The following is a 16289-nucleotide window of genomic DNA, read 5'->3' as shown; positions in this document are numbered from 1 at the left end:
AATCTCCACCACCCTCTGAGGTGGGGACTGTCACTATCTGCACTTGACACACGAGGGAGGCCCAAGAAGCTTCCTCAAGGTCGCAGAATCAGCAGGTAGTAGAGCCACAGGGGCATGTAGGTTCTAGGCCTCACGGTTTCTCAGAGAAGCCGTCGGTCCATATATTTACAGGTCATGTCTTGATTTTTAAATGTCAGCAAAAAACTCAAATTTTTAAGCAACTCTGTCGACTGAACAAAACGCGTCTGGAGGCTGGATGAAGGCCCGGGCCTGCCCGTTGGCCTCCCCGATCCCAGGGGTTCTGCCTCTAGTCTCTCAGGGTTAGAAAGTCTGCGGTGGTGAACTGTCCGGTGAGGAGAGAGAAAGTAGGATTGGGAGGCAGAAAACGCACGTTCGCATCTGACGGCTTCGGATTCCCAGCAGAATGGCCTTGAACAAGTCAATTCCTGAGCCTGGGTTTGGGAGACTCATGTGACTCTCGTGCAGCCTTTACATCAAAGCACGCGCTAAGGGGCAAGTGTCCTACAACCAGAACCTACCGTCCTTCTGTCACCTCCGTGTATCTGAAGGCGAGCAGGACAGGTGCGTTCCCTGAGCGCGGGGCCTTGTGTGACACTTTGGCCTCTCCAGTCTTCACCTGCCACAGCGTCACCCCCGGTTTATAGATGATGACTCTGAGACGCAGAGAGGCTAAGGAAATTGCCCTGGAGTCCAAACCTAGTCGGAGGCGCCTGACTCCAAAACCCATGCTTTGTTTTCTTCTCCCCCCTCGCTGACAGCACACAAGGTAGTAGCTTCTTTTCTTTTTTTCTTTTTTAAGATTTTATTTATTTATTCATGAGAGACACACAGAGAGAGAGAGGCAGAGACACAGGCAGAGGGAGAAGCAGGCTCCATGCAGGGAGCCCGACGTGGGACTCGATCCTGGGTCTCCAGGATCACACCCTGGGCCAAAGGCAGGTGCTTAACCGCTAAGACATCCTTTCTTTCTTTCTTTATCTTAGTCTCTTAGCAACATTTAAAGACTTGATGAGTTTTTGCCTTTAGAACATTTTCTTCACATGGCCCCTGGTTTTTATACTGCTTTATTGCCTTCTTCTTTATAGATCCTAGACGAGCTTTTCCTTCTCATTATCTCTAAAGTTGGGGCACCCTAGGGCTCAATCATTGGCACTTTTTCTATTGAAACTTACTCTATATGGTTTTATTCATGGCTTTAATATCTTCCATATATTGAGAATTTATTAATTAATTTCTGCTCCTCAGACCTCTTCCTGAGCTTAAGACATATATCTATATCTAACTGGGTGCACCTGGGTGGCTCAGTCAGTTAAGCATCTGCCTTCAGCTCAGGTCATGATCTCAGAGTCCCGGGATTGAGCCCCCTGGTAGGCTTCCTGTTAAGCAGGGAGTTGGCTTCTCCCTCTGCCACTCCCCCCACTCATTCTCTCTCTCTTTCTCTCCCTCTCTAAATAAATAAATAAAATACTTAAAAAGATTATATCTGATTTCTCAGCTTTACCACATGATGTTAAATAGGGATCTCAACTTTACTATGTTTTAGTCCAAAATAGAATCTTGATTTATATTCCATAATCCTGCTTCTTTTCCAGTCTTCTCCACTTCAGGAAAGGATAACTACCATTCTAGTCCATGCCAAAAAAATAGAGATAATCCTTGATTGCATTTTCTCTCTTAGCCCCTGACACAGTCTTTCAACTGGTGTATGCTCTTTACACTACCTCCAAAGTATATCTGGAATCTTCCACTTCTAATCACTTCTACTATCACCACTTTTCATCTTTCACTGCAATAATTTCTTTGCTATTCTTTCACTTGCACTTTTGCCTCCTGTGTCAGTTGGAATTGATTCCAACTCTATGTTTTAAAAAATTAACACTGCTCTAAAGATGAGTTCATTTCTCTGTCACATCAGTTTGGTGGTAACTATTCCAGCATTGTTTTGGCAGCTTCATAGTGTCACCAGGGACCCACATTTTACCAGGGCTTCTATCTTCCTATTCTGTAATCTCAGTTCAGGCTTCATCCTGGGACACCATTTTCATCCTCAAAGTCATCTCACAGTGAAATATTAGACGTTTGGTCCATAGTTGAGGTCCAAGGAAGGAGGAGATCTAACAGGTAAATAATGAGTCCTTTCCACCTAAATCAGCTCTCTGTAAGTACTTCCCTAGAAGTCCTGTTTACACTTCCCCTTATATATTACTTATTGGTCACAGCTCCTTCCAAACATGCTCCATGGAGCTGCAAAGGAAGTTTGGGAAATGCAGTGTCTATTCCAAGTGGCAATAACCACAGATTGAATTGGGGTTCTATTTCTAGGAGGGAATGGATCCTGGGGTAAGCTTGTAGCAATTTTTGCCATACAGTCCTTATATCAATTCTTCCCGAAGGGCCACTTAATTTTAAAAAATAAAATAAATCTGATTAGGACTTCATAGCTTAGCACTCTCTAAGAGCTTTCCATTGTGTTCACATTAAAACATAATGACTCTGTCTTTCTAGCATTACCATTCTATATTCTGTCCCAGTTATTCCATTCTAGCAACACCAGCTTACATCCACCATGCTAAGATTATTCCCACTCCAGAGCCTTTGCGTCTGCTATTTCTGCTGCCTGAAATGTGTTTGTTTTCAGATCTTGGCATGATTCAGAACCTTACTTCATTCAGGTATAGTTTTGTCCTGTTTCCTGATGTCATTCTCTCATATGATGACTGCAGAGCTATGATCAGACTTCTATAGAGCCTATGTATGCAGCAAAATCACATCAAAAACATCCCACAATAAATACAATTTGAGTGTGTCCATGTAGGTATTGAATTATATTGCAAGTGCCAAGTTAATCAGTTACCTTTGTAGACATTTACTTGGACACTTATTAATTTTAATTTTTGCAGTTTAGCTTTTGTACTTTGGAGCCACTAAACTTTCTATTCCAGGTTTCTAACATTTTCTTTTTTATATAAGCTTGAAAACTTATATGCATTGAGCATTGTGCGATAGGACATACTAGAAAAGCTTCCTTGGATCACTGTGAAAAAAAATTTTTTTTTTTTTTGGATCACTGTGAATTTTACCCCAAACAACGCGCTGAAGTTGTTCTGACTAGAACCTTCCTCATTTTTAGAACATCTTAATGAGAAGCTTATTCATAAAAATTACACAACTGATGTTACTTCTACTATGACAGTCCAATCATCTACCCATGGTTTAGAATAGGGTTTTTCAAGCTCAGCACTACTGACATTTTGGGTAGAATAATTCTTTGTTGTTAGGGGACTTTCCTATGCTTTGTATGATGTTTAGTAGCATCCCTGGCTTCCACTCACTTAAGCCAGGAGCGATTTTCTGTGCTCCCTGCCCCCCCAGTTGTGACATTGTCTCAAGGACATTGCCAAATGTCCACTGGGGGACAAAATCATCGATGGTGGAGAAAGAACCATGGATTTAGAAACTAAAGTTGCCAAATCTATTAAACAAAACCCATACACTGATTTGTTAGCAGATGGGAGTGGACCGTGGACGGTTTCTTCAACCTGTAAAGCTTTGCAGAATTCCAAGTTTCGAACCTCAGCTTTGACACTGATCCTGACCGATCCCTTAACTCTTATGATTTGTTTTCCTTCAATTTTAAAATGGAGGCAATTAGACCTATTGTATCAGGCTGTTAATATGATTAAATGATTTGCTATATGCAAAGAGCCTTGCCTGGGGTCTGGCACACACAGAGGAGTTCAGTATGTGTTATTTCTCCTTTTTGAGTTCAAATGGAAAGAGCCAAATGAAAAACAATATTGTGGTTATTTCTGACATAGACCCAGCATGTGGGAAGGGGAATCACATGTGGGTGGAATGTGGTGTGTATGGGGGGGGGGGTTGCCCTGCCCAACTTCTCAGGAGCAGAAGGGAACTAACAGCTGTCATGACACATGAAAACCCCAAAAGAACTGTCAAAGGCACAGGGACTGATCAACTGAAAATTTGAAATAGAAACCATGGAACTATCTGCCACAGATACTCAAATTATACCTAAGATCCAGCCACTTCTCACCTCTCATCTGGTAGCACTATGCTTCGAGCCACCAGCACCCCTTGCTTGAGGACTGCAGGAACCTCCTGCCTGGTGTCTCACCACTTGGGCCTTCCTGCTGTGTGCTTTGCTCTCAACACCAAAGCCAGAGGGAGGTTTCTAAAATGTCAATCAGAGTTAATCCCTTTTCTGCCAGAACCCTCAAATAGCATCCCTTCTCAACCCAGGTGAAAGCCCAAGTCCCCTCTCCCCACCCCGTCCTGAACTCTCATGTCATCTCCTACCATACAGCCAGGCCACCTGGTCTACCTCCAGCTCCTAAACTGTACATGGCACGTCTCTCAGGGCCTTCACACTGCAGATGCCTCTACTTGGAACTCTCCGTCTGATGCGTGGCTTCTTTACTTCCTCTAGGTCTGGACATGAACCTTCTCATTGAGACCTCCCCCAACTCACTGACATGGAAATGTAACCCACCACCAGACCTCATTCCAGCTGGGCCCCCGCTACTCCTTATCCCTGCTTCCTTTTTCTTTAAAGCAGGTACCACCGTTGAACATACAACAATTTATAAACACCCTAATCATAGTGAGGCTATTCCAGCTTTCTGCTCTAGGCTCCGTGAGGGGTGGAGGTGGGATATTGGATAAAAAGGAGCAAATAGAATAATTCACGGTAGAGGGAAAGGGTGGCAACACAATATCTTCTTTGGCTTTTTCTCGCAGCATCGTCATTAGTTTTCTATTGCTGCAAAACAAATGTCTATAAATGGCTTTCAACAATACCCGTTTATTGTCTCAGAGTGTCTGCGGGCTAGAAGCTCCGGTGTGGCATAGCTGGGTTCTCCATTCAGGATCTCGCCAGGCTGAAAGCAAGGTGTCAGCCGGGACTGCCATCTCCTCTGAGGCTCAAGGTCCCCTTCTGAGCTCACTGGTTGTTGGCAGAATGAACGTCCTTGCAGCTCCAGGTCTAAGGTCTTTATCTCCTTGCCACCTCTTCATGGGGGCTGCTCTCCGCCTCTAGAGGCTACCCTCACATTCTTGCCATGTGTTTGCTCCCACATATGACAGCTTGCTCCTTCCAGGCCAATGGGAGAACATCTTCCGCAGCCTTGAATCTGCCTGACTTTTCCCATCTCTGACTTCTAGGCCTTCTTTCAAAAGGACTCAACTGATTAAGTCAGGTCCGTTCACACTCAAGAACGGATTATATAGGGTGTACACACCAGGGGATGGGAATCTGAGAGGCCATCTTACAGTTCCAACTACCACAGCATTCCTGGGAGGATTCCACTTGGAAGAAGTCTATTACTTGGCCCAAAATTATCATACACATTCAAAGAAGGTAAGTCCCAGACAGTTGAGCACAGTGGCTAAAACCCAGACATACAGCTTTTGTCCTATAGGACATTCCTGGGGCTTGCTGGAGAGTGATGTATTTGGGACTGTCACTTGGGGGCGGGGGGGGGGGGATGTTCATTAAGGTTTCTAGATTGATTGGTAACAGTGTTAGGTAGATGCTTGCCTTTTGGGGGATAAAGGACACATTTATTTGTGCATTTTGGTGTTTGTTTCTTTAAGTGGCACACGCTTTAGAAGGTGCCTTCTGATTGGAAGAATCATGACAAATCTGTTCCTCCAGTTAGGAAGGATGCACTCTCCAGTCATGGAGATACCAGCCAATGTCATGCTGCCACCCCACATCTATCAGGAAAAGGGATCATCTCCATCAGCAATTTGGCAAAATTGAAACAAAGTAATTACAACACAACAGTGTCATAGGATCCATGACACCTGCTTTAAAAATAAATCTCCTGGCTTTGTCTTCCCCTTTATTTTCAATAAATGCTCCAGTATTATTGCCACTGCATTAATCTAGCAGCAGGAAACCATTATCCTATGACAACAGTCTCTCCCATTAACATTATCTTTTAATTTTAAGATTGTTTAGATGACTGCTAGAAGCTACTAAATTAAGATAAAATGAAGAAAGAATTATTTTCTTTAAGCCAAGTATTCAGTCAAATTACCCACCCCCAATCTTGATAGCACTGGCAAGAGAGACACCATTATTTTTGTATCAGATTACTAAATACTATTTGGGTATAAGTTGAAATTTCTAGAAATCTAGACATGCTTTAAATGTCATCTAGGAAATAACCATTAAACTTTGAATTATTACTTATATTTTTTGCTCTATTGTATGGTATATATTGAGGACTTGAAAATACTGGTTATTTTTCCAGGAAGCAATTGTTGTAGTAAATAAAACAATAATGAAATCACAATGATGAAAGCTCAGTAAAGAAATAAAGGAACCATTTGTCTAGTAGAGTTTGTTCTGAGAAATAATTGGAATTTGGAGAATGCAGCAAAAATGAGACAGGAGGAAAACAAACCTAAATTAAAAGAAAGTTGTGATTGTTAGTGATTACTACTTAATGTTCGACAAATGGACTTTAAAGTGACCATTGTATCCTACTAAATGGTATCTGTAAGTTTTCTATCAAATATATTACGAGCATTTTTTCAAATAATAAGTAACTTGCTCAATCTCTGTTAATTTTCAAAATTCTCCTTTATTCTATCAGCTATATCCTCACACTTGCAGACATTCTTTAAAATCTCACAGTATCCGTTTTGTTCCAACCTTATCGGTTCCAGTGGTCTCAGGGCTTTCTTTCCAAAAGGCAGAGGCTGCGTACAACTGCAAATGAGGAATAGATCTAAATAATTATTCGAATAGTGATACTATGCATCCAATAGTCTGAATCTGTGATCCCCCACTCCCATGGGTAAACCTCGCATAAGAAAATTCATAGAAACCGAGTTACCGTCTTAATAGAAATTGTACTGGAAAAAAAGAGAAATGCTTAAATTGTGAATTCCCTATATTGTTAATGTAGTTCAAGTAGGCCATCAATATGTGTCCTATTTACTGATAGGTGCAAAATAGGTGGTGAGAGATCAATCAAAACCCCCTTCCATAAATTACCACGACTTCTAGAAATTATCAAAACTTCACTGGAGTGTCATACGTAGTCTTCCCAGCAATGAGTTATAGTCAATAATTCATTCCCTGACTGAGCTGATAACAGGCAGATATTCTAATAATGTGCCAGGATTTACTACTGGACACAGCAGTAAGTAGGAATTTCAATGCAGTGTTAAATGTTATCTCAGTGGAGAAAAGCAATAAAAACGGGACAGAGAGAGGCATCTGGGTACAATGCTTGGATGCTTTAACCCTCTAATTAGAACAAACATGTAGAAAGGTAGTGTTGTTTAAGTTTTCATTCTTTCTTTGAAGCAAATTGTTTCCAGAGTATTGTTCTGTAATGACTTCTCTTGCCCTTATTGTCAGAGAGCACAACAGATGGCTCTGAAAAAAATGCTGGGAAGAGAGTCTATTTTATTCTTGAAATGTTTTCCCAAATTTTAAAATGACTTCATTTGAATATTTTCCTTTTCAAGGAAACTTTCCTCTGAAAATGATCATCTTAGACTAAAGGTCTTAAATATATTTTCAGTGATTTCTTATCATACAGAGAAATCGACAAATTTGCTTTCTCTGTCAGAATGTTTTGAATCCAGAAAAGAAGTGGTGATTCATCAAAAACAATTTTATTATGAAATTTGATTTATGTTGAGAAATATAAATGATGACGTTATAATGTGTACCTCTGCATGGAGGGAACACATTTTAGTCAATTGAGTTATCCAATTTTATTATTTAAAAAAATCCATATTGGTTGTTCTTTTTATTCTAAAAAATTTATGGCACTGTGTAGAGTAGAAATATGTGTTTTTCAAGTCTATGGACAGCTATGGATTGAACTCGCCTAATTCCACCAGGGTCATTCATTACAATTAGATGAATAAACATTATCATGTTTTCATCAACTTTTTTTTTTTTTTTTTTTTTTGTGAGCAAACACAGCCCAGAATTATACTTTAAAACATTACATTTTATTACAAATATACATAGAGAAAAAGCTTAAGTATATCAATACTGTAATTAAAAGTGACACTAAAGAAGCGGTGGTTTGGGGCACTTGAAACTTCTGAGTTAAAAGTACCAAGAACAGTTAGCGGGAACATAAGGGGGAATGAATTCTATTTTAATACTTTAGTTTCTCTATCAATAAATGCTCATTTCCATCGTCTTGGAGAGGAACAGTAATTAATGTTGAATGAAATTGCTATTTTCTACTGGATTTATAATTTTAATATATATTCTTACTAATCACTACCTCACATATATACAAATGGCCCAGTCATCTACATGCCCTCTTTTGTAACTATTACAAAATTAAATATACCTGTGATAAGATTTAATTCGACCTTAATAAGCATAGCCTGTCAACCTGCTAGACCATTCATAAGACCCTACTGAACATACAATATACTCACATATACCGTCTGATAATTTATCGTCAGTGATGTATGCAGAACGTTTGTGCTTGAATACTGTTGACAGAACTCAGTCCTAAAAGTACGTAGTGTAAGCCAAATAATTTTTCTGTGATATCAACACTATGGAATATTTTCATATATCAAGATTTGCCATAGTTCTGGGGCAGATTTGGGAGATTTTTAAGGTCCTGTTCCTACCCTAATAAATACATATGAAGAAAGTGAGTAATTTCTTGCCACCCTAAGAAAAGTGCCCTTGCTACATCAGGCAAAATCATGTATCACAGATGTTATTTTCTTCTTTCCCATCATCTTTTTTCACCTTTCCCATCATCTCCAGGAGTTTCAAATGTCCTAATCAAGCAGAATAATTAAAAACAAAATCTACATCTTAAATTATATTTCTAATCACAGCAATATCAATGTCCGTTTCATTTTCCTCATGATCTTTTAATTATTTCATTGTGATCAAATCAACTTCTTCAATATGCTTTGACATCACCCTTCCAAGAAAGAGGTTAGGCTAGAACTTTCAAAATACTGATTAACATAATTTGGTGGGACATTTACTAAATGTAGATATTAGGACTGCTTTAGAAAGAAGAAAGAAAACGGTATGATCATTGTATCTAGGGATGCTGGGCATCTTCCGGTCTGACCTGCTCATCCACTCTGAGGAGAGTGGAGCCAGTGAGCAGCTGATAGAGAGAGAGAGGAGAGAGGGAGAGGTAGAGGAAGGGAGGTAGGAGGAGAGGGATGATAGGAGATGAAATGGTTATGGGAACTGTGTTTTTTTAGCTAGCACTGTGGTTTCTATTAGCCCCGAAAATCTTGAATGCTGGGCTGGACCACACGGAGGCTGACCCCCTCTAATCTGTCCCCGGTCCAAGGAGCCTCAACTGCAGTCTGGCTCAGGCTTTGCTCTTTTCATCCCTCACACACAGGCTGGGCTTATTGCCACACTGCTACAAGGTTGACCCAGTTCACATTGGGCGATAACGAGGAGGCTGGCGAGACAAAGTGAGTTTGTTTCTCAATCCAGAGCAGGGGAGCACTCACCTCGTCCTGGGCATTAGCCCCTGTGCCTGGAGCAGAGAAGCCTAGAGGAAGGGAGAATGAAGAGTGAGGGGCCCTGGCACACCTTGCACCACACCTTGCCACACGCTGCATATCATACAGCTCACCCAAACGCCCGCATTTTTTAACCCCTTGAACGAGCCAGAGGGTGAGACCCAATTTCCTATATCTGACTTAGTCAACTTACTGTCTCTTGTCCTTGAGACCCCACGCCATTGGTGGCTCATTTCCCATATTACTACGGGGCGGCTTATCTGTGTGTCCTAAGGGAGCGGAGTGTAGCTGAGGTGAGCTTGAGGTGGTTCGGAACAGTACACAGGCATATGCTTCCTTCATTGAGAAAATTGTTCCCATTTAAATTCTCTTTCAATCATTCCGATTAATTCGCAGTCCTGTCTCAGTTGATACTGTGTGTTTTTACATCTTTTTAATAACCGAGTCTTTTTAAAAATTATATATTATTGAAGTATTGTTGACATCCAATGTTATATAGTTCCAGTGTACAACTTGGTGATTCACACAGTTCTATACTTACTCATAGCGCTCACCGCGGTAATGTAGTCACCATCTTCACTATACAAGTTAAGAATAATTGACCATATTTCCTATGTTTGTACTTTTTCACCTCCCGCCCTCACTTCGTACTTATTTTTAACTGGAAGTTTGTACCTCTTAATCCGTGTTACCTATTTTACCCATTCCCCCCACCCCCCCACCCTCCCTCCGGGCCAACCACCAGTTGTTCTCTTTTTTAGCCTGTTTTTTGTTTGTTTGTTTCATCTGTTTTGGTTTTAGATGCCACATGTAAATGACGTCATATGGTATTTGTCTTTCTCAGTCTTACTTATTTCACTTAGCGTAAAACCCTCTCCAAGTCCACCCATGTCATTGCAAATGGTGAATCTCATTCTCTCTCATTCCTTTTATGGCTGTTGTAATATTCCTCTGTGTGTGTGTGTGTGTTGTGTGTGTGTGTTTGCGCCACATCTTCTCTTTCCATCATGTATCTATGAACACTTGGGTGGCTTCCATAATTTGCCTATTGTAGATAATGCTGCCAATAAACCATAAGGGTACGTGTATCTTAATTAGTGCTTTCTCTTTGCCTTACGTAGATATCCGCAACGGAGTTATAGGATGGAACAGTAGTTCTATTTAATTGTTTAGAGGAAATGCCATACTGTTTCCTACAGTGGCTGCGGCAATTTACACCACTCCACCAGTGATGAGGGTTCCCGTCTCTCTCCACATCTTTGCCACACTTGTTATTTCTCATCTTTTTTATTCTAGTCATCTGACTGGTGTGAGGTGATGTCTCACTGTGGTTTTTAGTTAGTCTCTTTTTTTTAACACAGTAGGTCTCAATTGTCAAGAGCCTTTACTGACAACAGTAATAGCAATAATGTAAACAGGTTTTATTTTTATTTATCAATAATTTCTTTTATTTAAGGTAAATGATATAGATATCCTCTTGTTTGTAGTTAAATAAAAATAATAATAAAATATAATAATAATAATAAAGAGTTATTCAAGAGTTTATCATTATTCATGATAATGAGTATATCATTTATCATGGACTAGAAACTGTTTTTTTAGTGTTTTACTGTATTTTACTACCCATTTACACTCCTGATACCACCCTTTAAGATGAGCTATTCTCCCCCCATTTTACAGATGCAGAAACTGAGGCAGAGAAAGTATTAATAGTTTCCTCGGTTTACCAGTTAGTAAGTGGTGAAGCCAGATTCCCGATTCCAGGCATTCTGACTCAATGAATGCCTGAGTGGTAGGTAGTATTACTCACTTGCCATCCTGACCCTCCAATTAGTGGCTCCTTGTGAAATCCCTATTATGTTACCTGTGTTATCTCCAGGCAGGAGGTGAACTCCGGCCCAAGAATCAGAACTCTGGTCAAGTCCAGGTTGGCCACATTCCACCTTAGCCATGGTCAAATCATTCTCTCTGAGCTTCTACTATTTACACATCTCTCTAACGAGATCTCTTCTACATCTCTTCTTCCTTCTCCACTCTCAATAGTAAGTATCTCCCTTGCTGGCTACTGTCCAGGATTAGTTAACAACTTTGGACAGTGATAGAATCCATGTAGATCTTCCTCTAAATCGAAGAAAGACATATATCTGCAGACAGAGGACCTGGTTTGCACTGGCCTCCTTCATTTACTATGATGAGACGCTGAGGAGGGCCCCCTTGGGTCTCACTTGTCCTATCTCCTGTCGTGAAACAGGAATTGAGCGGTAGTGATCTTGAAGAGCTTTATTCTAATCTGTTTCAAGAACCTTTAGGATCAGTGAACTGTATCCTTGACTGATTTTTTTTTTTCAGTGAAACTTAATGGTGTCATGGCACTAACTTTGAAAAATCTCTACATTTGAAAAACATTAAAAATATTTTTCATATTTTAAACATAATTTGTGTTTTTTGTATAGAAGAGCACTAAATGGGGCACCTGTGGCTCAGTGGTTGAGTGGCTGTTTTGGCTCAGGTGGATCCGGGGCCTGGGATCCAGGCCTGCATGAGCCTGCTTCTCCCTCTGCCTGTGTCTCTGCCTCTCTCTCTCTCTCTCTCTGTGTGTCTCTCATGAATAAATAAATAAAGACAAGAAAAGTGCTAAATATCAAGTTAATGAAAAGAGGATCCCCATTAACACCTCCGTCCTCTATCCTTTTCTGATACATACACACACACACACACAATACTATGTTTTAAAAACGAAAAGGAGATCATATCAAATATACTGTTTTTTGACTATCCTTTGACTAAAGGGTGCTATCTTCTCTTACTGTGGTCCATGTCTCCTTCGGAAGGCAGCTTTGCATGTTTCTGATGGGAAGACACTGCGGTTAAAATGGCAGAGTCTAGCGTTCCCTAGTTCTGAAGATTGCAAACAAGGGTCTATGATACCTGTCAAGAGCCATTAGTGTAACAAGATATCCCTCCAAAGTCAGGAAAATCCTTTTGTCTATATGGAGTTTTGATCCTTTGTATATTTTGGGCCGTCATCAAAGGGAAGGGAGAGAGCGTCTTACTTTTTTTTTTCCACATAAACCTCAGAAATCGCTTGATTTAAAATGCAACTCCTCTCCTCTTTTTCCATTTGTCATTTCTGAAGCAATTTTTTAAAAAGTGTTAAACCAATGGGTTAACAGACTGCCATGGTAGTAAGATCTATTGTAGGTAGACAAAATGCATCCTGGTAGAAACAATAAAGACATAGTTACAGTCAATGAGACAGTGGAAGGGAAAAATAATGCTGCTTCCAGCCTCAATCAATCTGGTCTTACCTAATTTAAAAGGTAAGCAGTTTTGAATTGTGTAGTTGTTTCTAATGGGGAACCAGTGGAGACATTATGTTAGTCTAGCATTGTCTGTAATGACACTTTAAGGATTTGTTTCATGTCTTTTATTTTGGACGTTTTTCATCACAGTTTTCAGGTCTTGCCTTGGTGGCCAAGCCCCAGTGTTCTGGGCTCTGTGGGAACATGGGCTTACCTCCTCCGGGTCCCCACCCACTCCCTCCAACTTTAATTAATACCATACAGTAAAATTCCTACTCTCTAAGCCAAACCACCATTGGCTGTAATCTTGTCTGCTCTCGTAGCCTAACAGAAACACATACTTTTTTCTTTTTTCCGTCCCTGCATCTGCTATTTAATTTCAGACGAACAATCTCATCTTGCTCTGTGTCCCCTTTATTTGTTTTTCATATTTTGTTTTCAACGAAAACCATAGGTATGAGCTATGCAAATCTAATATTGAAGATTCTAATGGTAGATGCCCGGTTCACGACACTCCAAATACGCTTTCCAAATTGCGGCATATGGGGGATGAAGAATTCAAAAAGCTACCCTGGCATCACAGAGGGGGGGCTTCACCTTTAACTAGGGCAAGGGTTGAAAATGGGCAAATGCGGCAGTTGCATTGCTTCAAAGTGTCAGGTTGAAACTTTAAATGCAGATTTCCTTCCATTGAAGTGCGCCAAAATTGTGTGGTTGTGGACTGCTGTGTTGTAGTCACCTCTGTTTTAAGACTAAAGCAGCCACGTATTAAGCCCTCATTCACTGCCGCCACACTTTACTTACCGCTTTTTTTTCTTTTCAAGGATCAGAATGTCCTTGTGCACTGAAAGCGAGACAAAACTGTGCATTCGAATCGTCACCATCAACCATTAACTATTGCCCAAATTAACTATTTGACTCAAACCCAAGTCCTGCTGACGGTGGATCCTCAACTTCATCCACACCTCAGCACATCCCTCCCCCAACAGGAAGCAACAAGGCTGAGGTGCTATTAATAGTATGTTATTGATGTTCTACTAAGGATAATTGCATAATAGTTTAGTTCTTTGCTAGTATTTTTGAATACTTTAGTGCAATGGTTGGGAGTTCGCCCATCCATCTGCCTTTCCCTCCTTCCCTCCCTCCCTCCCTCCCCTCTTCCTTTCTCTCTCTTCCTTCCTTTCTCTTCTTCCTTCCTTTTTGTGTATTACTAATATATATTTTTATATACTCTGATAAAGTAGTGGAAAGAAACTGTAGTTCTCTCGGCTAGTAGAATAAGATTGCTGTTGAAAACCTTTTAAAACTCCACATTCTTCTGGCTTTCATGGAATGGGATTTTCAACTCTAATGCAGCATTAATGGGGTTTTGCACTGAATTGCCTTTGGGGTTGTTGATTGCCTTTTAGAGAAGCTGGTGTTTTGCTGCATGTTCAAACACGGCATGTATTCTTCATGAGCAATTTGAGATTCAAATAAACACAACGAGTGTTTCATTTTGATGACTCCCCATCACACACTTCAAATAACACAAATTTGTTCTCAAATGTATAAAAGCGCTGTGTTTATGTCAACGTGCAAAGCACCAGAATATATACTTCAGATTCACTCATCTATCTGAACCATGTACCTCCGCTCATCGTTAAAAATTTAGTGGAAAATCATGCAATGGGGCTGTGTATGTGCAATTTTCAAGCATACACACATCTCTAAACAAATTTTCTTCTTCAAGCATGTTACTGACATTTGTTTCTAATGAGGATGAAGCCTGGAGAAACTTTGAAGTTTTTGAAAACAAAACAAAGCAAAATGCAAGTTGCTACCAGAGGGGCACCGCGCATCTGAAGTATTTTGGCAGCATGGGTAGTCACCTTCCCGGATATTCGATATTCGGACAACTTCCCTGCCTTTCTGTTCTCCTCCCTTCTCTGTTTTTCCTCCTCTCTCTCTTCCCCTCTCCCTTCTTGCCCCGCCTCCCTTCCTTTCTTCCTTCTGTAGGTAAACAAAACCACGCCAAGTTCTTTTCTTTCTTCCTTCCTCCTTCCCTCCCTTTCTTGCCTCATTCTTTCCTTCCTTGCAAACCATGCAACTGCCAGCTCACAAGTGAGCCCCCCCCCCCCCTCACCCCCTTGTTGCTTTAAGTATCACCAATGGAGACATGCACATCTTTTTCTTTCAGAACCTAAGCTGGAACGGCTCAGCATTAATGCTGGGTTAGCTGTACTTTCTGCGTAAGAACCAACTTTGGCTTTGCGTGTCACACTAAACAACACTTCCATCTTGTATTTCTTCAAACGTAAGAACAGTTTTGCAGGTCTCCAGAAAACCCAGCCTCCATTGTGCCGGCAGACAGTAGTGAATAGAGTAAAAATAACACCTCAGGTTGATGGAGGTCACCTGTGTGCCCAGGACCATCCTAAATATTTTTGAATGTCTTATCTTATTCAATCTCCACCACCCTCTGAGGTGGGGACTGTCACTATCTCACTTGACCACAGCGGGGCCCAAAAGCTTCCTCAAGGTCGCAGAATTCAGCAGGTGTAGAGCCACAGGGGCATGTAGGTTCTAGGCCTCCGGTTTCTCAAGAAGCCGTCGGTCCATATATTTACAGGTCATGTCTTTGATTTTTAAATGTCAGCAAAATACAAATTTTTAAGCAACTCTGTCGACTGAACAAAACCGTCTGAGGCTGGATGAAGGCCCGGGCCTGCCCGTTGGCCTCCCCGATCCCAGGGGTTCTGCCTCTAAGTCTCTCAGGGTTAGAAAGTCTGCGGTGGTGAACTGTCCGGTGAGGAGAGAGAAAGTAGATTGGGAGGCGAAAACGCACGTTCGCATCTGACGGCTTCGGATTCCCAGCAGAATGGCCTTACAAGTCAATTCCTGAGCCTGGTTTGGGAGACTCATGTGACCTCTCGTGCATCCTTTACATCAAAGCACCGCTAAGGGGCAGTGCCTACAACCAGTAACCTACCGCCTTCTGTCACCTCCGTGTATCTGAAGGCGAGCAGGACAGGTGCGTTCCCTAGCGCGGGGCCTTGTGTGACACTTTGGCCTCTCCAGTCTTCACCTGCCACAGCGTCACCCCGGTTTATAGATGATGACTCTCTGAGACGCATGAGGCTAAGGAAATTGCCCTGGAGTCCAAACCTAGTCGGAGGCCGCCTGACTCCAAAACCCATGCTTTTGTTTTCTTCCTTCTCCCCCTCGCTGACAGCACACAGGTATAGCTTCTTTTCTTTCTTTTTTTTTCTTTTTTAAGATTTATTTATTTATTCATGAGAGACACACAGAGAAGAGAGGCAGAGACACAGGCAGAGGGAGAAGCAGGCTCCATGCAGGAGCCCGACGTGGGACTCGATCCTGGTCTCCAGGATCACCCCTGGGCCAAAGGCAGGTGCTTAACCGCTAAGACATCCTTTCTTTCTTTCTTTCTTTTCTTTTTTTTCT

At 41.3% G+C, this 16289-nt stretch overlaps 1 long non-coding RNA gene across 2 annotated transcripts in view; it reads left to right on the top strand.

Moving 5' to 3' along the window:
- Positions 1-4447: 4447 nt before the first annotated feature.
- LOC111096413 overlaps positions 4448-16289 on the top strand; it is a 20540-nt gene continuing 8698 nt past the window's right edge. For both annotated transcript variants that reach the window (XR_005360436.1, XR_005360437.1), the window contains exons 1-2: positions 4448-4597; positions 5203-5398. This is a non-coding gene — a long non-coding RNA (uncharacterized LOC111096413). The remainder of the gene's footprint in view (positions 4598-5202; positions 5399-16289) is intronic.

This window comes from Canis lupus, chromosome 6 (genome assembly GCF_011100685.1).
Source record: "Canis lupus familiaris isolate Mischka breed German Shepherd chromosome 6, alternate assembly UU_Cfam_GSD_1.0, whole genome shotgun sequence".
Taxonomy (NCBI): Eukaryota; Metazoa; Chordata; class Mammalia; order Carnivora; family Canidae; genus Canis; species Canis lupus.
The sequence above is the reverse complement of the archived record's forward strand: the minus strand, read 5'-3'. Positions and strand labels throughout refer to the sequence as shown.